The sequence below is a fragment of the Canis aureus genome, chromosome 4 (assembly GCF_053574225.1).
Source record: "Canis aureus isolate CA01 chromosome 4, VMU_Caureus_v.1.0, whole genome shotgun sequence".
Taxonomy (NCBI): Eukaryota; Metazoa; Chordata; class Mammalia; order Carnivora; family Canidae; genus Canis; species Canis aureus.
Window position 1 is genome coordinate 14,556,512 of NC_135614.1, and position 24,041 is coordinate 14,580,552.

Genomic DNA, 24,041 nt, shown 5'->3' on the forward strand with positions numbered 1-24,041 from the left:
CTATAAGCCTAATCATATGGAGGTGGAATCAAAGTCAAACAATATGCCATTAGCCTCCAAGAAGTTTTAAAGTCTCTATAGGTAAATGTCAAGTACAGTATTTTTATCACTTCATTTCACTTCAATATTAGTTTTGTTTCTCTTTCTATACTACCTCAATTAAATACCAGTTGAAATAAAAAAACCTCAGCTCTATAATGCATTTTAATCAAGGCTGACTGACTACTTAGCCTGCATAAGTAGTAGCAATCATTATATGCCTAAACTCTGAAAGAAGTTTAGTGCAATTATACAAAAAAGTATCCAAAAAAGCAGAGCTTTTATTAGAGTAAAAGGCCTTTATCCTGAAACTCAAAAGAAAATATAATCTCAAAAAAAGCAATAGATTATAGTGGTGAAGTGAGAGAGATAGAAAGAATTTTAATAATGCTGTCCTCCTGACCTTCTCCAACAAAGAAACTCTACAAAGAGGAAGTACAAAGGTCATTTGAGGAAATGAGGGTGAATGAAAGAAGGAACACAGATGTATCCAATGCTTGTTGTTCCACTTAGATTTCAAATTTATTTTAATTTGGGGGATGTAGCTACCAGCCAAACATGCATTTTCCCCACAAAGTAGGGAAGTACGAGGAACACCAGTGCATCCCTTAGGGCAAGCAGTAGGTCACAATGACAAGCCATCACCAGTGCCATCATGGGGCATAACGGCATCTTCCCAGTTTTGTTTTCTAACAGAACTTCTTCCTTCCTGACTCTTGTAGAGTCTGAACACTGCTTTACACTGCCTTATATGGTATGTGTAGGATGGATATAATTGGATTAATGAAACGTTAGGTGTTTGTGAATAGTAAACGCATTTTTTTGTATGGACTTCTTTGTTCTCAAAATTGCTACAATTGCTGCCATTGTTTCCGGTGGACAAATCGTTCAAGTTTAAGACTTAATTAACAAAACTAAGTCAAACAACTTGTAGAACATATTACAAATACTTAAAGCAAATAAACTCAGGCCTGTAAACTAGTTTATACTTGATACTCATGGAAATATTTTTAACATAATTTGACTATATATATGTTTTTTTTTTTTAAGGTTTATTTATATATTCATGAGAGACACAGAGAGAGACAGACACATAAGCAGGCTCCATGCAGGGAGCCTGACATGGGACCCAATCCCGGGTCTCCAGGATCACACCCTGGGCCAAAGGTGGCACTAAACTGCTGAGCCACCCGGGCTGCCCAATTTGACTATATATTTGAAACCAAAGCAAATAAAAATTGTTGTGAGACTGGGGAAACAAACAAATGCAGTATTCATAGTAGTAAATATTCTTAAGTATGAATACACACAAGTGTGTGTTCATATACACATACATGTTTCATACCTGATAATATGCAAATGTGTTCAAATATGTAAGCAGTCCTTCACTGTAAATTTTAGGAGTTCACAATCGCTATTTTTTTAAGATTTATTTATTTGAGAGAGAGAATGAGAGTGCACACACATGCATGAGCAGAGGGAGGGGCAGAGAGTAAGGGTGAGAGACAATCTTCAAGCAGACTTCCTGCTGAGCATGGAGCCCAAGACCTGAGCCAAAATCAAGGGTCAGTCACTTAACCAACTGAACCACCCAGGTGCCCCATAATTAATATTTAATATAATGCCACTTTTGCCAAAGCAAAAAAACAAACAGTAACTGCTAATCTTCCAGTCATAATCACTATTATACAATAATTAGTCAGATTCACTATTACAAATAATTTGGAACATGCAAAATCTGATTTTAGACTACAGGAATTCTAATGTGAAATTTTTAGGAGACTACATTGAATTATTTCACTTTGTTTTTTTTTTAAGATTTTATTTATTTAGGTCAACTAATATTCGATAAAGGAGGAAAGACTATCCATTGGAAGAAAGACAGTCTCTTCAATAAATGGTGCTGGGAAAATTGGACATCCACATGCAGAAGAATGAAACTAGACCACTCTCTTTCACCATACACAAAGCTAAACTCAAAATGGATGAAAGATCTAAATGTGAGACAAGATTCCATCAAAATCCTAGAGAAGAACACAGGCAACACCCTTTTTGAACTCGGCCATAGTAACTTCTTGCAAGATACATCCACGAAGGCAAAAGAAACAAAAGCAAAAATGAACTATTGGGACTTCATCAAGATAAGAAGCTTTTGCACAGCAAAGGATACAGTCAACAAAACTCAAAGACAACCTACAGAATGGGAGAAGATATTTGCAAATGACATATCAGATAAAGGGCTAGTTTCCAAGATCTATAAAGAACTTATTAAACTCAACACCAAAGAAACAAACAATCCAATCATGAAATGGGCAAAAGACATGAACAGAAATCTCACAGAGGAAGACAGAGACATGGCCAACATGCATATGAGAAAATGCTCTGCATCACTTGCCATCAGGGAAATACAAATCAAAACCACAATGAGATACCACCTCACACCAGTGAGAATGGGGAAAATTAACAAGGCAGGAAACCACAAATGTTGGAGAGGATGCGGAGAAAAGGGAACCCTCTTACACTGTTGGTGGGAATGTGAACTGGTGCAGCCACTCTGGAAAACTGTGTGGAGGTTCCTCAAAGAGTTAAAAATAGACCTGCCCTACGACCCAGCAATTGCACTGTTGGGGATTTACCCCAAAGATACAAATGCAATGAAACACCGGGACACCTGCACCCCAATGTTTATAGCAGCAATGGCCACGATAGCCAAACTGTGGAAGGAGCCTCGGTGTCCAACGAAAGATGAATGGATAAAGAAGATGTGGTTTATGTATACAATGGAATATTACTCAGCTATTAGAAATGACAAATACCCACCATTTGCTTCAACGTGGATGGAACTGGAGGGTATTATGCTGAGTGAAGTAAGTCAGTCGGTGAAGGACAAACATTATATGTTCTCATTCATTTGGGGAATATAAATAATAGTGAAAGGGAATATAAGGGAAGGGAGAAGAAATGGGCAGGAAATATCAGAAAGGGAGACAGAACGTAAAGACTGCTAACTCTGGGAAACGAACTAGGGGTGGTGGAAGGGGAGAAGGGCGGGGGGTGGGAGTGAATGGGTGACGGGCACTGGGGGTTATTCTGTATGTTAGTAAATTGAACACCAATAAAAAATAAATTAAAAAAAAAAGGAATGACATACACTTTTCAATTAAAGCCCCTTAATTAAAAAAAAAAAAGATTTTATTTATTTATTCACAAGAGGTAGAGATAGAGGCAGAGACATAGGCAGAGAGAGAAGCAGGCTCCTGGTAGGGGGCCCCGTGTGTGGGACTTGATCCCAGGACCTGAGGATCACTCCCTGAGCCAAAGGCAGATACTCAACCGCTGAGCCACTTAGGCATCTCAAATTATTTCACTTTCAAAATCTAAGTTCTCAACAGTCATTATGCAACCCTCCATTTAAAAAACTATGTTTTAACCATTCACCTGAAAGTCCAGGTTTTCACATTTCAATTGATATAAGATCTTGTTTACCTAGAGTTAATACATAAACAAGTATGGAGCAGGAATACCAAAGGAAAGTATTCTCAACTTGCTAAAGTGATAATTAAGTCTAAAATCATCAAACAATGGACGCCTGGGTGGCTCAGGGGTTGAGCGTCTGCTTTCGGCACAGGGCGTGATACTGGAGACCCTGGATGAGTCCCACATCAGGCTCCCTGCGTGGAGCCTGCTTCTTTCTCTGGCTATGTCCCTGCCTCTCTCTCTGTGTGTGTGTCTCCCATGAATAAATAAATAAAATATTTTTTAAAAAATCATCAAACAAAAATGTTATAAAAATTATTAGAATGTGGCAGAATTGCAGATATCCTGATGGGCCAGCCTAGAACATTTTCCTGAAACTTAACAAAACACAATTCTGATAAAGCTAGACATAACTGGGCATGATTATAGAGTTTAAAATGCCAATTAAACAATATTCAAAGTGAGTACGTAATAATGTCTATGCATATTTTTTTTTCAAAGCTAGCAACCTGTACATTTTCCTGTGTTTCCTTTCCCAGGCATAAGCTCATCCCAGAAATTACATCATCTCTAAGTCTAACCCTGCCAATATGCCCAAGCTTTGGTCATGCCTAGAAGTCCAATAACTAACTAGAGTTTAGTTTTCCATCTGCCTTTACTGCTATTACATTTCAAAATCCAGCCTACCTACATAGGAATCCCCTCTTTAAGTAAAAACACAAAAAAGGACTGTAATTCAACACATTTCAGGTTTTTAGAATGCCAGCATTATTTACAATACCAAAGGTGACAAAAACATTTATAGAAATTATGGTCAAAACAGAAATCACAGGGAGAATGAATGCATTTGAGATAACCTTGAAGAATGAGTTGAATTTCAAAAGGCAGAGATGGAGCAGAAGCCGGACTTTGTAGTTAGAGATAATGACATAAACTAGGGCCATGGGGCAGACATCCCATCTTTCTTGAGAGGAGCACAATTACAGTGATTTAGAGCTTACTGTCTCGGACGCTATGCTTAATGCTTTCTATGTATCCAATTATGTAATGCTCACAATGACACTACGAGGTAAATTGTTATCCCAGTTGTATAGATGAGGAAGCCACAGCATGGAGACATTAGTAATTTCTTCACAGTGGTGTGGCTACGTGCGGGAGAGAGCCTAGAGGGGTGAAGTGGTTGAGTGAGTGAATCGTGAAAGAGTGGGAAAAGCAGGTGTATACTTCTCCAAGAAAGCCTGTGGTTACTTTAACCATAATCACTTTTGAGTCACAAGATTACTTTCTTTCTTTCTTTTTTAAAAGATGTTATTTATTTATCTGAGAGAGAGAGAGAAAGCACACACCTAAGTAGGGGCAAGGGGCAGAGAGAGAAGAGGAAGACACCCCACTGAGGAGGGAGCCTGATTCAGGACTCTATCCCATGACCCTGAGATCATGACCTGAGCTGAAGGCAGACATTTAATCGACTAAAGCACCCAGGCACCCCAGGATTACTTTCATTTTGCCTATAATTTATGTATTTTCCACAATGAAGTATGTTAGTCTACTTATCGAAACAAGGAAGGAAGGAAGGAAGGAAGGAAGGAAGGAAGGAAGGAAGGAAGGAAGGAAGGAAGGAAAAAGGAAGAAAAAATTTTTAACAGTTGTGACTTGAAGTAGAGTGATACAGTACAGAAAACATGAGCACTATTGAGTCTTACCTACAGCATAAATGAGTCCACATCTTTTACATCCCTTTCCCCCTTTGTCCTGTTAATTCCAGGTGGTGCTATATAAGCAGTGAAGAGAAGTGCTAAATAATTTACGAACATGCAAATTTTTAAAAAATAACTGAGGGCATTTAAGGTCTGTTGTTGGTTTTTTTCTTGTGTGGATTAGTAGAAATACTTGTTGTATATGTGGAAAAAGAATGTGGCATCCAAAAAAGAAAAAATAAGGATCTCCAGGCTAGGTTAATCTAAAAATTATAAATCCTAACAAATGTATTTTTATGATTCAGTCCCTATGTGTAATTAGATGCCTGGATTTAATAAATAATCTTTGTTTGTATACGTGCCACTCACATGTACTTTTTCTGTGTGATGAATCAGTGCTTCATTTTAAGAACTAAATTAACAGGTGTATAGTTTCTCCAAAGAGAGTCAAACGGAAGGAAGGAGACATAAAAACTGAACTAAAAACTGAACCACTTGTCAATATTCTCTGATTTCTTATTACATCAAGAAATTTAGTTTCATTTGTAGACTTTAACACTTCCACAAGTGCTAGTTTTGCCTTTCAAAAAAGAAAAAAGCAGTTCTTAGATCAAAGCTTTGAGCAAGCTACAGTATATCCATCTAGAATTTTGCAGCATTGTTTTATTTTCATCAAGATTTTTTTTTTTACTTTCTGGGGATCCCTGGGTGGCTCAGCGGTTTAGCGCCTGCCTTCGGCCCAGGGTGTGATCCTGGAGTCCCGGGATCAAGTCCCATGTCGGGCTCCTTGCATGGGTCCTGCCTTCTCCTTGTGTCTCTGCCACTCCCTCTCTCTCTGTGTGTGTCTCTCATAAATGAATGAATAAAATCTTTAAAAAAAAAAAAAAAAGATTTTTGTTTACTTTCTATTTCAGTAAAACCATAGTGATTTTTAATTTACAATACTAATGTCAAATTTCCTTTCAAAAAGAATTTATAGGGTACCCGGGTGGCTCAGCGGTTTAGCACTGCCTTCAGCCCAGGGTGTGATCCTGGAGACCTGGGATCGAGTCCCACGTCGGGCTCCCTGCATGGAGCCTGCTTCTCCCTCTGCCTGTGTCTTTGCTTCTCTCTCTTTCTCTCTCTCTCAGTCTCTCATGAATAAATAAATAAAATCTTAAGAAAAAAAAGAATTTATATTTATAAAACATGAGTTGATAAAGAATAATATTTAAGTAAAGTGGTTATGTGGATACAGGGGAAAAAAAATCATAAACCCTGGGATCTGAGCCAGACTGCCTAGGATTGAAGTTGAGCTCTACCTCTTAATGTGTGACCTTAATCCATTGCTTTAATCTCTCTAATCTTCAATTCCCTCATCCATAAAATGGGATCAGTAATTATACCTACCTCATAGCAGTGTTGTAAGAATCAAATGAGTTAATACAACTAATGATTTTAAAACCACAGTTGGCACATAGAGTTTCAGCAAATGTGAGCTCTTATTCAAAAATAGGGAGGGAAATGAGGTAAATTTCAATGAGCTATTTTTTAAAATCATTTTTCTCAAAAAAAAATCATTTTTCTCAATTGGAGGAATTTAAATATCTAGGTAACTATTTTCTTTCCTTGGAAAGCATACAAGACAGGAAATGCTACATTCAAGGAACACAAGAGAGGCCAGGAAAACAATGCACAAAATATAGTTACTTGGTGGATCTTGCACTAAAACAGTCCCTTAGCAAAGTAGTAGCCCAAATTCTGTACTGAGAGAAAGAGTGGGGCAAAATGAGATAACCACAAACCTGAAAATCTTATCAAATTGCTTCACATTAGATGCTTACTTTTATCTTCTAGTATTCCTAATCTAGGCAAGTAATAGTCATAGTCACACCTCAGTAAGGGTTGTGGGTAGGCTTGAGGGTTTAAAATTCTAACAGTCCCAGCTTCAATAGAGCCCAATCTCTTCATGAGTTTCACCTCCAGGAACCCCACCAGGTTCTCAGGGTAAAGACTGCAGAAAAATCCCCTTCCGTTTCTGGCAGGGAGAGGGGAGAAGTAGTCATTTTAAAACACACACAGAGCTCTGTTTTCCTTAACATAAGTATACCCTTGAGGGAAACTAATTTGTGAGAAAGCCTAACTGACTCTTGAGTTTTACCAGAGCCTAATGTACCTGGGTGAGAGAAAATGCCCAATGTCAGCATCCCTGAGGCTTTCCCTGAGGCAAAGTGGAAAAGAAAGGATGAGAAGTACTTTGAGGGTCACAGTCCAGGGGCCTCACTAAAAGACTCAGACCTAAGCAGTCTGGCTTCTGTATGGTAACAAGAGATTCTAGCTGCTGAACTGCAGACAACAAACCACAGATCCAGGAAGCTCAGAGAATACCATGCATGGTAAATACGAAAAAATCTACACCTTGACATACATTATCCAAAACTGCAGAAAATCAGGGGATCCCTGGGTGGCTCAGTGGTTTAGCGCCTGCCTTTGGTCCAGGGTGCGATCCTGGAGTCCCAGGATCAAGTCCCACATCGGACTCCCTGCATGGAGCCTGCTTCTCCCTCCTCCTGTGTCTCTGCCTCTCTCTCTCTCTCTCTCTCATAAATAAATAAATAAATCTAAAAAAAAAAAAAAAACTGCAGAAAATCAAATACAAAGAGAAAAATCTTGAAAGAAGCTGGAGGAAATAAACACCTTACCTAAAGAAGCACAAAAATAAGAATTATATCCAATTTCTCTTCAGAAACCACACAAACAAAAGAGTGGCATGAAATATTTAAAGTTCTAAAAGAAAAAAAAAACTACCTAAAATTCTGTATCCAATGAGATTATTTAACAATAGTAATGAGAAATAAAGACTTTCTCAGACCAAAAAATAATAATAAAAATAATAAAGGAACTTATTGCCAATAGATGTATACTGGAAGAAGTGTTAAAAAAATTTCGTTAAAAAGAAGGAAAATAATATAAGTCAGAAGCTCAGACATACATTAGTAAAAGAAGAATGTTAGAGAAGGAATAAATTAAGGTAAAATAAAATATTTTACTTTTCTTATTCTTAACTTACCTAAGAGATAAGTTTGTTCAATAACAAGTCTTATTCAATAGACATAACAACAATGTATTCAGTGATTATAGCATACAGATAAGTGAAATGAATGACAACAATGTTATAAAACATAAGAGGGAGGAAATGAAAATAACTGTATTATAAATTATTTGCATGACTTGTATATTTGATGATGTTATTTGAAAGTGGGCATGGATTAGCTGTAAATTAATATAACCAACTCTACAGCAAACACTAAAAAAATTTTTTTTAAAAAGCACAATTTATACCTTAAGAGAGGAGAGAAAATGGAATCATCATATAAAATGCTAAATTAAAACCAGAGAAGAAAAAAAAAATAGAAAAAGTAACAAAGAACAGAACAACAAATTAAAAAAATAATTCAGCCAGGGTACCTGGGTGGCTCAGCAATTGAGTGGCTGCCTTGCCTTTGACTCAGGGCATGATCCTGGGGTTTTGGGATTGAGTCTCCAATGGGCTCCCCACAGGAAGCCTGCTTCTCCTCTGTCTATGTCTCTGCCTCCCTCTGTGTCTCTCATGAATAAATAAATAAAATCTTTTAAAATAAATAAATTTTAAAAATCAAAATATGGTAGATATTAATCCACCTATACAAATAACCACTTCAAATATGAATGGTCTAAATACACAAATTAGAAGACAGAGACTATTAGAATGCACTTTAAAAAAAAAAGACCCAACTGTTACCTACCAGAATACCACTTTAAATATACAGACACACATAGATTAAAAGTAAAGGATGAAGGATTATATATCATGCTTACATGAATCAGAAGAAAGCTAGTATAGAAACGAATTTCAGAAAAAGTTGATTTCAGGGGTTCTTGGGTGGCTCAGTCAGTTAAGTATCTGTCTTCAGCTCAGGTCATGATCCCAAGGTTCTAGGATTGAGCCCTGCATCAGGCTCCCTGCTCAGTGGGGAGTCTGCTTCTCCCTCTACCTCTGCCCTTTCCCCTGCTTGTGATCTCTCTCTCTCTTGCAAATAAAATCTTTAAAAAAAGGGAAAAAAAGAAAAAGCTCACTTCATAGCAAGGAAAAAGATCAAGGATAAAAAGGAGCATTACATAATGGCTTAAAAGGTCAATGTTTTAAAAAGACACAAGAATCATTAATGTATATCTAACAACAGAATGTCAAAATATGTGAAGCAGAAAGTGCTAGAACTACAAGAAAAAACATTTAAAACAATAGAATCAACTATTATTTTGGAGACTTCAATACCCTTATCAGTAATTGACAGATCCAGCAGGCAAAAAATCTAATTGCCATTTATAGAATACCGCATCCAACAAGAGCAGAATACACATTGTTCTTGAGGTTACATGGAACATTTACCAAGACAGATCATTCTGATAAGCCATAAAACACGCCTTAATAAATTTAGACAAAAGAAATGATACAATGTATGCTCTCAGATCACAATGGAATTAAACTGGAAATTGATAACAGAAAGATAGATGAAAAACCTAAAATTAGAAATTAAACAACACACTTCTAAATAATATATCAAATCAAAGAAATCTCAAAAGAAATTTAAAATATATTGAACAAAATGAAAATACAACATATTGAAATATATGTGACATACTAAAAACAATGCTTCTTGAAAAATTTATAACATTAAATGCATAATTATAAAAGATCTAAAATCAATAATCTAAGATTCAATCTTAGAAAACTAGAGAACTAAGAACTATATAAGTCTAACGCATAAGAAAAGAAATAATAAAAGAGCAGAAATCAATGAAATTAAAAACAAGAAATCAACATTTGGGAAATTAAAGGAAATCAATAAAATCAAAAGCTCGTCTTTGAAAAGACCAACAGAGTTGGTCTTGGTTAGGCTTTAGCCAGGCTAACCAAGAAAAAAGAAAACACAAGTCACTAATATCATAATGAAAGAAGAGTCATCACTACAAATTCATAGACACCAAAAGGATAATAAAAAAATACATGAACAATTCTATGCCTACAGATTTGAGAACCTAAATGAAATGCACTGATTTCTTAAAAGATACTTTTATATCTATCAAAACTCATCCAGGGAAAAATAACTACACTGAATAGGCCTGTATCTATCAAATAAATTGAATATAATTAATAACATTCATAAACAGAAATAATAACATTCCAGAATTGCTCACTGATGATGTCTATATAATATTTGAGAAAAGAATTGTACCAATTTTCTACAGTCTATTCCAGGAAATATAAGCAGAGGGAATTTTTTTTTTTTACTTTTTATATATTTTTTAAAGATTTTGTTTATTTGAGAGAGACAGCACAAGCACGGGGGGGGGGGGGGGAGGGAGAAGCAGACTCCCTGCCAAGCAGGGAGCCTGATGCAGGGCTCATCTCAGGACCCTGAGATCATTACCCAAGCTGAAGGCAGGCACCTAACCAACTGAGCTACCCACATGCCCCAGAGGGAATATTTCTTTTTTTTTTTAAGATTTTATTTATTTATTCATGAGAGACACAGAGAGAGGCAGAGACACAGGCAGAGGGAGAAGCAGGCTCCATGCAGGGAGCCGACATGGGACTCGATCCCAGGTCTCCAGGATCCCACCCTGGGCCGAAGGTGGCACTAAACTGCTGAGCCACCAGGGCTGCCTAGAATATTTCATTATTCATCAAATGAAGCCAGCATTCCCTCAATACCAGAACTAAAGGCATCATGAAAAAGGAAAACTACAAATCAATACCTCTTATGAACATAGATACAAAACCCTTAACAAATTATTAGCAAATCAAGTACAACAATGTATAAAAATAATTATACATGTTAATCAAGTAAGATTTATTCCAAGTAACAAGACTGGTCTAACATTTGAAAATCATTTGCCAGGATACATCATAGCAACAAGCTAAGAAAAAAACAAACCAAAAAAAAAAAAAATGATCCTATCAACAGATACAGAAAAAGCATTTAACAATAGCCAAAATTCAGTTATGATAAAAAAAAAAAAAACCTCTCAGAAATTAGAAATAGAGAGGAATTTCCTAAACTTGATTTTAAAAGCATTTACAGGGTATCCCTGGGTGGCTCAGCGGTTTAGCACCTGCCTTCAGCTCGCAGCATGATCCTGGAGTCCCCGGATCAAGTCCCATATCGGGCTCCCTGAATGGAGCCTGCTTCTTCCTCTGCCTGTGTCTCTGCCTCTGTGTGTCTCTCATGAATAAATAAATAAAATCTTTAAAATAAATAAATAAATAAATAAATAAATAAATAAATAAATAATAAAGCCTTCTACAAAACACCTACAACTAACCCCCCCCCCTTTTTTAAGGATTTATTATCTCTTTTAGAGAGAAAGCATTCACATGAGAAAGCAATTGGGGGAGATGGGGAGGGGCAGAAGGAAGAGAGAGAATCTCAAGCAGACTTCCCATTGAGTGCGGAGCCTAACATAGGGCTTGATTCCATAACCCTGACACCTCAATCTGAGCTGAAACCAAGAGTCAGACACTTAAACAACTGTATCCCCCAACACCCCTAACATCATTCTTTTTTTTTTTTTTTAAGATTTGTTTGAGAGGAGGAGAAGCAGAGTGAGAGGGAAAATCTCATGTAGACTCCCCACTGATCATGGGGCCCAACAGAGGGCTCAATCTCATGACCCTGAGATTATGACCTGAGCCAAAATCAAGAGATGGACAACTTAACTGAGTGACACAGGCTTCCCCTACCCCAAACATCATTATTAATTGAGAAATCAGATCCTTTCTCTCTAAGACCAGAAACAAAGCAAAGATCATCACTCCTATTCAACACTGTACTAGAACTCATAGCTACTGTCTTTGTACTCAGATGATATAAATTGTTATGCAGAACATACTAAAAACAGAGAACTGACCAAAAAACAAACAACACATAAAAAGCCTCCAGGTGGGATGCCTGGGTGGCTCAGCAATTGAGCGGCTGCCTTAGGCTCAGGGCATGATCCCAGGATCCGGAATTGAGTCCCACATCCTGTTCCCTGCATGGAGCCTGCTTCTCCCTCTGCCTATGTCTCTGCCTCTGTGTGTGTGTGTGTCTCTCATGAATAAATAAATAAAATCTTAAAAAAAAAAAACCCTCTGGAATAAGCAAATATAACAAGGTTGCAGGATACAAGATAATTATACAAAAGCTACTTGCTCCAATATTCCAGCAATGAACAACTGGAATTTTAAATTAAATATACAATGCCACTTACATTAGCACCAGAAAGAAAGATTAAGAGGGAAGGAGGAGAACAGGATGAGTTAGGTATAAACCAAACAAAACATGCACAAGATACATATCAGTAAAAAGCAAAACTCTAATAAAAGAAATCAAAGAAGACCTAAATAAATGGATAGTTCATATTCATAGACCAAGAGTGTATTTGTTATTGTTGTTGTTGTTTTAGAGAGAGAGAACACAAGCAGAGGTGCAGAGGAGGGGCAGAGGGAGGGAGAGAGAGAGAGAGAGAGAGAGAGAATCCCAAACAGGCTCCATGCCCCACACAGAGGCCAACATGGGACTTGACCCCACAACCCTGAGATCATGACCTAAGCCAAAATCAAGAGTCAGACACATAACTAACTGAGCCACCTAGGCACCCCCATGGACCAGAAGATTTAATATTATTAGGATGTCAAGTCTTCCAATCTAATCTAGAGATCTGACACATTCTCAATCAAAATCCCAGTAAGTTACACCAAAAAAACAAATATTCCAATGTAAAAATGAGTAGAGGAACTAAACAGCCATTTTTCCAGAGAACACATACAGATAGCCAACAGACACATTAAAGGATGCTCAACATCACTAATCATCAGGGAAATGTAAACCAAAACCACAGTGAGATATCACCTTACACCTGTCAGAATGTCTAGTATAAAAAAAGACAAAAAATAAGAAGTGTTGGTCAAGATGTGGAGATAAAGGAGCCCTCATGCACCGTGGAGAAAAAGGAGCCCTCATGTACTGTGGCTGAAAATGTAAATCTGTTTAGCCACTGTAAAAAACAGTACAGGGTAAAAAAATTAGAAATACCACACAATCCAGTAATTCCACTACTGGTTATTTATCCAAAGAAAACAAAACCACTAATTTGAAAAGATATATGCACCCCTATGCTTATTGCAGCATTATTTATTATAGCTGAGATATGAAAACAACCCAAGTGTCCACTAACAGATGAATGGATAAAAAAGATATTGTACACACACTTACATACGCATAGGCACAGGAATATTATTCGGCCATTAAAAAGAATGAGATCTCGCCATCCATTTGCAACAACATGGACAGCCCTAGTATGGTATCATGCAAAGTGAAATAGGTCAGATACCATATGATTTCACTTATATGTGGAATCTAAAAAACAAAACATACACATACAAGCAGAAACAAACCCATAATTACAGAGAACAAACTACGTGTTGGCAGAGGAGAGGGTGAGAGGGATGGCAAAATGAAGGGGAGTGACATAGGCTTCCAGTTCTGGAATGAGTAAGTCACAGGGATGAATACAAGGAATAGAGTCAATGGTATATAGCACTATAATAGCAATGTATGGTGACAGATGGTAACTACTTGTGGTGAGTTTAGTCTAAGGCATAGAGTTGTCAAATCACTATGTTGTCCTAAAACTAATACTTCAATTGAAAAATAAAGTCCCAGCAAGCTATTTTGTGAATATCAAAAAAATTGGTTCTAAAGTTTATATGGAGAGGCAAAAGATCCAGAAATAACCAGCACAGTATCAAAGGAGTGACCTTAGCAACTTGAAGACTTACTATAGTACAGTTACAGTAATCAAGACAAGGTGTTATTGGTATATGACAAATAGATCATAGGCACAAGGAACAAAACAGAGAACCCAGAAACAGATCCACACAAATATCTTCAAGTGTTCTTTAACAAAAAAGCAAAACTGATTTAATGGAGAAAGGATGGTCTTTTCAACAAATGGTCTTAGAAAAATGGACATCCATATGCAAAAACATGCATCTAGACACAGACCTTACACCATGCCCCAAAATTAACTCAAAATAGATCACAACCCTAGAAGTGTAAATTCACAAAACACAAATGGATAAAACTTCTAGAAGATTGCATATGAAAAACTCTAGGCCTTATAGGGCATGGTGTTGAGTTTTACATACAATACCAAAGGCATTGTCCATGAAAGAAAAATTTAACTTGGACTCCATTAAAATAAAATAAAAAAATTTCTGCTCTATGAAAGACACTATTAAAAGAATGAGAGAAAAATTTTGCAAAGTACATATCTGATAAAGGGCTTGTATCCAAATTATACAAAGAATTCTTTAAACAATAAGTAAACATCTAATTTAAAAGTAGGGGGGAAATTAAATAAATAAAATAAAAATGGGCAAATGATCTGAACAGGAAATTCACCAAATAAGATATACAGACCCCAAATAAGCATATAAAAAGATGATCAGCATCATATGTCATCAAGGAATTGCAAATTAAAACAATAAGAAACTACCAAATAGGAATACCTGGGTGGCTCAGTGGTTGGGTGCCTGCCTTCGGCTCAGGTTGTGATACCAGGATCCAGGATCTAGTCCCGCATCAGGTTCCCTGTGAGGAGCCTGTTTCTCCCTCTGCCTATGTCTCTGCCTCTCTCTCTCTCAGTCTGTGTCTCTCATGAATAAATAAATAAATCTTAAAAAAAAAAAAAAAGAGGAAACTACCAAATACCTAGTAAAATGGGTAAGAATCCCAAACACTGACAATACTAAATGCTGACAAAGATGTGGTGCAACAGGAGCTCTCATACTGCTGATAGGAATGTAAAATGGTACAATGACTTTAGAAGACAATTAGTAGTTTCTTACAAAGCTAACTACAGTCTTACCATATGATTTAGCAATTATGCTCCATAATACTTATTCAAATAAGTTAAAAACTATGTCTACCCCAAAAAAGCACACATGAAGATTTATAGTAGCTTCACATATAATTGCCAAAACTTAGAAGCCACCAAGATGTACTTCAGTAGGTGAATGGATAAATAAACTGGTGGGCGGCCCCGGTGGTGCAGCGGTTTAGTGCCGCCTGCAGCCCAGGGTGTGATTCTGGAGACCCAGGATCGAGTCCCACATCAGGCTCCTTGCATGGAGCCTGCTTCTCCCTCTGCCTGTGTCTCTGCCTCTCTCTCTCTCTCTCTGTGTGTGTGTCTCTCTCTCATGAATAAATAAAATCTTTAAAAAATAAAATAAAATAAACTGGTACATCCAGACAACAGAATATTATTCAGCACTATAAACAAATAAGCTATCAAGCTACAAAAAAAAAACAAAAAACAAAAAAAAAACAAAAAAAACCATAGAGGTCACTTAAATGCATATTACTAAGTAAAAGAAGCCAGTCTGAAAGGCTACATACTGCATAATTCCAACTATATGACATTTGGGAAAAGGCAAAACTATAGACAATAGAACAATCAGTGGTTGCCAGGGCACGGGGGAGGGAAAAGGGATCAATAAGTGGAGCACCAGGGATGTGTACTATGATATGCAGTGGAGGACACAGATACTATACATCTGTCAAATCCCACAGAACTATACAACACAAAACCTGAATGCTAATATAATCTATGGGTTTTAGTTAATAATAATGTATCAATACTGTTCATCGATTGCAATGAATGTACCGTGCTAACTAATATAACAGTAAAAACTGTGCAGTTGAAGGAGAAGGTGATATATGGAAAATCTTTGTACTTTCTACTCTATTTTTCTGTAAACCTAAAACTGCTCTAGAAAATAAAGTCTGTTAATGAAAAATATATAATGATCCTTAGAGCAAAGACAGTGTTTTATTTGCCATTGTAAATCCAGTCTCAGCAGGGTCCCCTGGCATGAAGAAGTGTGTCAGTATAAGATACATTAAAGGTAGAATGCATAAAGGCATTCAAGCCCTGAAAACACACAGGCACACACATCTGGTGGTGGGAGAGACGGAGATACAGTTCAAAAAGCCTTTACAAAAGGGGTGATATTCAAAGGATGGGCATAAATTACAAGAGACCTTTCCAGGGTAGTTCCAGGTGGGGGAATAATACACAAAGAGAGAAGGATCTGAACAAAAGCACAGAAACAGGGAGAGGCTGTTTATTTGGATAATAGCAAAAGGGTAAGTTCTGGGGAGTTTTTGTTTGGATTTCCTTCTAAGGCAGAATAAAAGTTACTTTAGATACTAAAATTAAACCGTGGGCAGCCTGAGTGGCTCAGCAGTTTAGTGCCGCCTCCAGCCAAGGGCGTGATTCTGGAGACCTGGGATCGAGTCCCACATCCGGCTCCCTGCATGGAGCCTGCTTCTCCCTCTGCCTGTGTCTCTGCCTGACTCTCTCTCTGTGTTTCTCATGAATAAATAAATAAAATATTTTAAAAATAAATAAACAATAAATTAAATTAAAGAGCTATACTGAAAATACAAAATTGATAAAAGAGTAAAAAAAAAAAAAGAGAGAAATCTCACTAAAGTGGAGTCCATAGGCTAGCAGAGGGAACCTGTACCACCCAATGTCAATTACAGGAAGAACTGTCAATTACAGACCCCAACAGAAGAATAGTCAACAAAAAAAGAATAACTAATTATAAGCCCCAAAGGGGAAAGATGCACATTGCATCTCCTACAGGAAACCAACTATAGCAATTCAGCCAATGAGAAACCATCATCACCCGAACTCCTGCTTTTCTCTTCCTTTCGTTTATTAGACTTGTCTATAGTTTGACCATAGCTTGCAAGTCCCAAATTACAATTCTGTTATTCTTAAGTCAAATCATTTTTGCTGTAACATAGTTTTACTTTTAAAGATTTTTTACTTATTTATTTGAGAGAAAGAGAGCACACGCAGAGGGAGAGAAAGAGAATCTCAGGCAGACTCCCCACTGAGTGCAGAGCCTGATGTGGAGCCTTATCTCACAACCCGGCAACCATGACCTGAGCTGAAATCAAGAGACAGATGTTCAACCGACTGAACCACCCAGGCACTCTCCCTGTTTTACTCTTTAAGATTAACAACACTTTATGAAATTTATTCTTAAATTGTAGTTTTTTTTTTATATTTGCAACTCTGTTTGAACATGTATGTTATTTGTTTTCACTAGTTTTTTCTTTCTTTTTCTTTTTTTAATTCAAGCTTTGCAATGGCTTTCAGCCAGAAGATATTAAGGCTCTGATCTGAAGTACAGAGATTTGAAATTTGAGGACAATGTTGATCACATTAGCATGTCTCTATCCCTTAACAAACAACTGTCTCTAGTACCAGAAAAACTAGGAAAATCTATGTACAAATTAAACGAAATCTAGATCAACATTAGGAAATTTACTTCAGATGGTTAGTGAGGAATGTCATGTTTTCCTCTGAAGAAACACACACCATTGCTACATATAATACACATACTCAAATTTTTTGACACCCATTATAAGACATGAATATGACATGAAAATAGCAATCTTTATCAAGAATCATTAATACCATACCCTACAAAAATTTTATTTTAACACCAAAATCCAAGAAAGCTAGAAAATTTCATACTAAGTATTGAGTTCACTGGGATGCCTGGGTGGCTCAGTGGTTGAGCATCTGCCTTCGGCTTAGGTCGTGATCCCAGGGTCCTGGGATCAAGTTCTACATCGGGCTCCCCGCAGGGAGGGAACCTGCTTCTCCCTCTGTTTATGTCTCTGTCTTTCTGTGTCTGTCATAAATAAATAAACAAATAAACAAACAAATAAACAAATAAATAAATAAAATGTTTTTTAAAAAAGTATTGAGTTCACATTTTGACTAATTTTCTTGCCATCTTTCAAGGAAAATAAAAAAGCGTGAAAAAAGTGAACACGGCAATCTAAGTATAGCTTCTCATAAATAAAGCAAGTATTTGGAGAAACAAACCGCATGGCCAACGTAAACTACGCGATTAAATATCGCTAAGAAACAAAATGTCAAACATAGTATGGACAATTCCTTGGATCTCTAACCAGGAAAATAAGTCTCAATCTTCCACTCAAGTTAGGAGTAGTCCTCTAGATTCTCTTGCAAGTTCACACTCATCAATCAATATTAAAGAAGAAAAATTTCAGAATGGAGATTTTTATGTTGAATCTCAATTTAGTAACAGATCACACAACTATCATCAGAACCACAAAGTATAGCAGTGTAATGTGAGGCACTGAGCTCCCAGGACAAGTATAAATAAAGAGCAGAGCCCAACAGTAGCGCCTCACCCAGCTGGTGATTTACAAGGCTGTCAGGTATTAGTGCCCCTGCACTTCAGCCCCTCAGGATCTCTTCTGAAAGTTAGTACTCCATATTTCACTTTTATGTTGATCAACAATGTATAACCACAAAGTAAAACAATGTGGGGTCACTTTTCACCAATCATGTTCATGAAGGTAAAGAAAAAATAATGCTGCACTTGGAGAGAGTTTGGGACGTAGGCACTCATGTACTCCTTCGTGGGATATAAATTGGTATAATCTGTCATCTGAAAGTAGATTTGGCTGTATTCAAAAAGTAAAGGGGACATAAAAATGTCCACATCGTGTGTATACTCCACTTCTGATAACATATTGTAAGACCAACATAGGTCAGAAGTAGGGGGTTATTGATCTCTCCATCTTTAAGGCAATGAAAAAGGGCCGAGCGTGGCCACAGCCCCCTAGTGCCATCTGCATCAGGGAGCAGCCTGGTCCTTTGACCCCAGGGTGTCGTCATTAAAAAAAGAGGTTCAGAACAGCGTAATTGATATCTCTATATTGAACATGTATTACCTGCTCAGTAAAAACAATACTACATATGATACCTTTAAACACAGCTTACTTATTATAAAAAGAACTTACTATGAACCAAGTACTGACCTTTACAATTTAGTGCTAGCAACAACCCTACGGTGTGTTAATAGTGTTTATTAGTATTTATTACCATTTTCCAGATAAGAAAATTAATATATAAATCAACCAGCTCTAGAGATGAGTATTCAGATTTGTCTGTGCATTGCAAATGTTTTTAAATTTTCTATGTACTAATGCATCAACATCCCCACCAACAGGCCATGAAGACCTGTCCCAGACAACCAGACACGAGTCCCCTTTCCTGTCTATCCTTGACTGTGAACTAGTGATATTCAAATGCACCAGTGAAATCCCCTCCTGTCTCTGGCTTGTGTACTCCACCCTGATCTCTTGAAGCTCCTGTCATACATGCCGCAGCATGTTTTGCTCTGCCCCAGGGGCCCATGGAGGTAATATATCTTTCACTTTCATGGGCCTCTCTGTGGTATTACTTCATACCCATCCCCAAAAGATCAAAAAAAAAAAAAAAAACATTTTTAAGTAACATAATTATTCCATACAACACAATCTGACCTTCGTTATCACTCTACAGAAAATATGGGCAATGAACAGTTTGAAAGAAAGTCACCAAGGGATTGAGAGATTAATATCAAATGAGTGGGATTTACACAACTCTTTGCTTTGGAGGCGAGGAGTTGGGTTTGGTATTTACTTGACTGCATCTCTGATTTTTCAGGAATGAACAACATTTGTTCTTATAATTTAAAACACAAAGAATTTAAACTTTAACTGAAAGCAAAGCAAGAATTAAAAATGACAGGACCCAATGAGGCAAGGACTCTACTTACCTCGAAATAAAAAGGATGAAGCTAGGACTATCTCAATTTAGGGCATGAAAAGAAAATAAGCATTTTTAATCCCACCATCTAAAAACATGATTATGATATCGACATCCAAACAAAAATTCTATATAGCTCCAGCTCAGGCCCAAATATAATTTCTAAACAGTAGGCCTGTGCAAAGAAACCACAAATCTTAATTAGCACTAAGAAAACTTCCACAAGCACAGATACCAACCATTTTAGAGAACTGAGTTCTGTGACTGTGAATAAACAATCCTAAGATCAAATGTACAATAAACAATAGTATAAAAATGCATGCAAATAAAAGATTTCCAAGAGAACAAGGGTTTCTGCTTTTCCTTTAACCTAAATTTTTCTTTCCTTGATTTTGTTTTTGCTTTATTGGATTTTTTAATTATATAGTAGTATATGCTCATTTTAACATATTGAGTGAACAGAAAATTTAATAAATCCCCCTTCCCTCAAAATCTCATCTCCAAGGTAACCAAATCAATCAACAACCTCTGCTCAAATATTATGACTGTCCTTTCCCTTTCTTTTTGTTTTCAAAATTGGATCATGCCACACTCTTAATAAATAATGCACATCCTTCCAGTTTACTATGTGTAGCTCTTATTGTTAAATTACCTTAATGATTCCATATAATAGAGAAACCATAATACATTCAACCAGTCAGTCCCATTAAGATTTAAATTTTGTTTCCAGTGTTGTTGCTTTACAGACATTGCTGTAATAAGTACCCTTGTAAATATGACCTTACATACTTTTTTGTTGTTCTTGTTTTGTTTTTGAGGTTTTAACTTCTATAGCAGAAGTTCCTAAAACTGGGTTGCTAGAGCAAAGGGTAAGAGTGTTTTTATTTTATTTTAATAGATAAATAGTGTACCTAAGTTCTCCTCCTCCTCCCACCAAAAAAGTTGTACAATTGACACTCGAATCAGCACTAGTTAGAAGAGTCATATCCTCAACACTGTAAAGAGGATTTTCTTTTGGCCAATCTAGTAGATAAAATGCTATCAAATAGAAAGTAGTCCTTCTAATTTCTTAAGACTTGTGAATTTAACATCTTTTTACATGTTTATTGGCCAGTAGCTTTTCTTTTTTTTTTTTTTTTTTTGTAGAGAAGGTGACAGAGAAGCATTGAGAATTTTTTTTTTACTTTTGCTGTTTTTTATTGCTCAAAAAAACTTCATGTTTTTATTTAGCTTTCTGACTCTGTGCTTGTGCCTTCAACATTTTCACAACAATTTTCTGCTCAATAAAAAAAGCACACTTGATCCTGTCACGAACACACTTAGCACATCTGCAACCATCATAGGCCTGTTGATGTGTTTTCTCGTTTTAGACAATCTCATGAGGACTTTAGGTCTTCCAGCATGAACTCCTCAAAGTTGTCCTGGGCATATGCCACATGCAGATTTTGGTGTTTTCCCAACCTTCTTGATATAAAGGTAAATGATTCTATTACCAGGGGTTTGAGACAGCCTATTTTTGTTAAGAGGATATATTGTCGGACAGCCTACAACGGTATGTCAAATGCTGGACCATTCCGAATGTCTATGGACACAGTCCCCAGAAGTCAGAGAGAGAGAATCAAATGTGGGGCTTGATCTCATGACCCTGAGATCATGACCTGAGCCAAAATCAGGGATTTCAGCTGCTATCTATCATAGCAACAAAGATAGATTACCTTTATCTTATCATCAATTGACTATCAATAATCTCTATTTTTAAAAATCACTTTTTAAAAAAGGGTGAACATATGTGGGCCAGAACTGAAACTATTTGTACCTCATTACATGACAAAGGGAGAAAGGTCTCATTAATGACTCAGATTTCTAACTTAAGCAATGATCACAAACAGATAAAAGGCTTCTTCAGGAATCTGTGTACATTAGGTATTTACTCATCCCTCCAGAGTCTTCATCAATTTCTAGGCAAACCTACAGCTTGGAATTAGCACACCGGGAGGTTCTGCAAAATAACATGTACTAGTCTTCACTGAAAGCCTTACCACAGTCTGGATTTTAGAACATGGGAGACTCTTTAAGCAGGTAGAAATCCTAACAATTAAGAGGACACTGTAGAAGCTAAGCGATTTGGCCAAGCACATACACATTGAATAAGAGACTAAACCCAAATTTCCCAATTTAGAGAATAATTCATTACACAACACCTGGAGAATTTCAGGCTAAGTACCATATTTTGAGGGACTCAATGGAGACTTAAGTAAATATCCACACCAATCAAAGCCATGCATTTCATAGTCAGTAACAGCTCTGCAATCTAACCAGACTTTGCAAAATGCAGCACAGAGCTCCAGAATTTTAATTATCGTGTATGTACCTGTTCTGCTGGACCAACAAACAAAAATAGCAGTTTCCTGGAATTAATTAAAATTGCTGAAAATGTTTTAATGTTTTAATTAAATTTTAATATTTTAATCAAAAAATTGCCAAAAACTCAGAGACACTAAAGATCTCAACTTCTTAAGAAACCAACTTTAAAGTAGCAAGTCAACACTGCGATATTACTGGCTATCAGTTATCGCATTTACCTAGATGCTAGGTTTGTTCAATGGAATGCTATCATAATGAAAAGCAGCACACAGAAAAAACCACACCAATATGATCATAGGGCACAAAGCAATTTGAATTAAATAAATTACCTAATCATACAATTTGATCCTTACAACTCTGAGGTGGACAAAGTAAGCATTATCATTAACCCCATTTTGTAGATGAGGAAACTGAATTGCAGGAGAGCTCAAAATTACATTTGTGAATCTCATTTTGACATATCCTAACACTGAGCTTGTTTCCCTTCTATTACCTAGCAATGCCTCCCTCTTCTTGCTATTTTATTTATGTTGTTGAGAGAGACAAAACAGCATTGAAATCAATTCTTGGTTGTCAACATTTTATTACATGGTACTGCAGACGAAACTCTTACACAAGAACCAGGCCTCTGCATATCACCGGTAAACCTGAAACTCTTGTCTGCACACCATTCACAAGCAGGGGGACACTAGGAGCAGCAAGGATGTCATCCACTTCTCTCCAGCTTCTACACCTATCATTAAAATAATTGGGTGTCCTTCCTGTCTTAGCAGAGTTTGCCTACTGAATACCAGCAACGCCTCCAGCATAGTGACAGATGAACACTTTGAAAGGCTGATAATTTTGAGTCGAATGTTTAACCATTATGACTTTTTTAAACAGGACAGTTGCTAGAAAATTGTACAACATGTGCAAAACATAATTATAATCATTTTACATAACTACCTTTCAGAAGCATCACAAATAGTGAATAGAAAAGCAAGGTAAACTAAAAAGCAACCCATTCAAATTGATGATCAAAGTGGAGGTCAACATGATGCATAGCCAAAAGCCTCAGGCAGGCTCTAGAAGATAGAAAAAGTAAAGGATTCTCCTCTGGAGACTCCAGAAGGAACGAAATCCTCCCAACCCATTTTGGGCTTCTAGACTCCAGAACTACAATATAATAAATCTGCTCTAAGCCACCCTACCCCCACCAGAAAAGAGACTATCATACTTCAAATTTAACTCGGACAACAAATATAACAATAGGAGGTATATCTGTCAAGAAAATCACATTTCAACCCTTTAAAAATAATATACATGCAATCTTTTGAATCCATGAAGAATGATAAGGACAGTTTATCATTTTAGAATTAAACATTTAGTATATGATATTCTAATTCTGTTAAAAACTGTACCATATTACACATCAGTCTCTATTATCTAAAATACAAAATTTAAAAGGAACTTATTTTTTAAATCCTACCAAGACTAGCACATTACAAATCTTTATTACAAAAAAAAAGAAGTTGCTCTCTGTGAGAAATTTTACTTGAAACTTCAGAAATCAATCCAAGTTTTATTTCATTTGGAATATCTGTCCCACACAGTGTAATGATAGCAGGGTCACTCTGGTTAAGCCTAGTGGTGACAAAGATCACATAAAAGATATTCAAACTATATCAACATCCTGTTTTCTTTCGATTTTAACTTCACCATTCAGCAGGTTGAGTGAGCCAAACTTAATGGTTCATGGCACATTATCAT

The 24,041-nt window shown here is 36.7% G+C and overlaps 1 protein-coding gene and 1 pseudogene across 1 annotated transcript in view; both read right to left on the minus strand.

Annotated features, from left to right (window-relative positions):
• Positions 1-24,041, minus strand: part of ANK3 (ankyrin 3) — a 663,260-nt gene that overhangs the window by 628,964 nt on the left and 10,255 nt on the right. The window lies entirely within an intron of this gene.
• Positions 21,151-21,501, minus strand: LOC144311799 (large ribosomal subunit protein eL34 pseudogene; annotated as a pseudogene).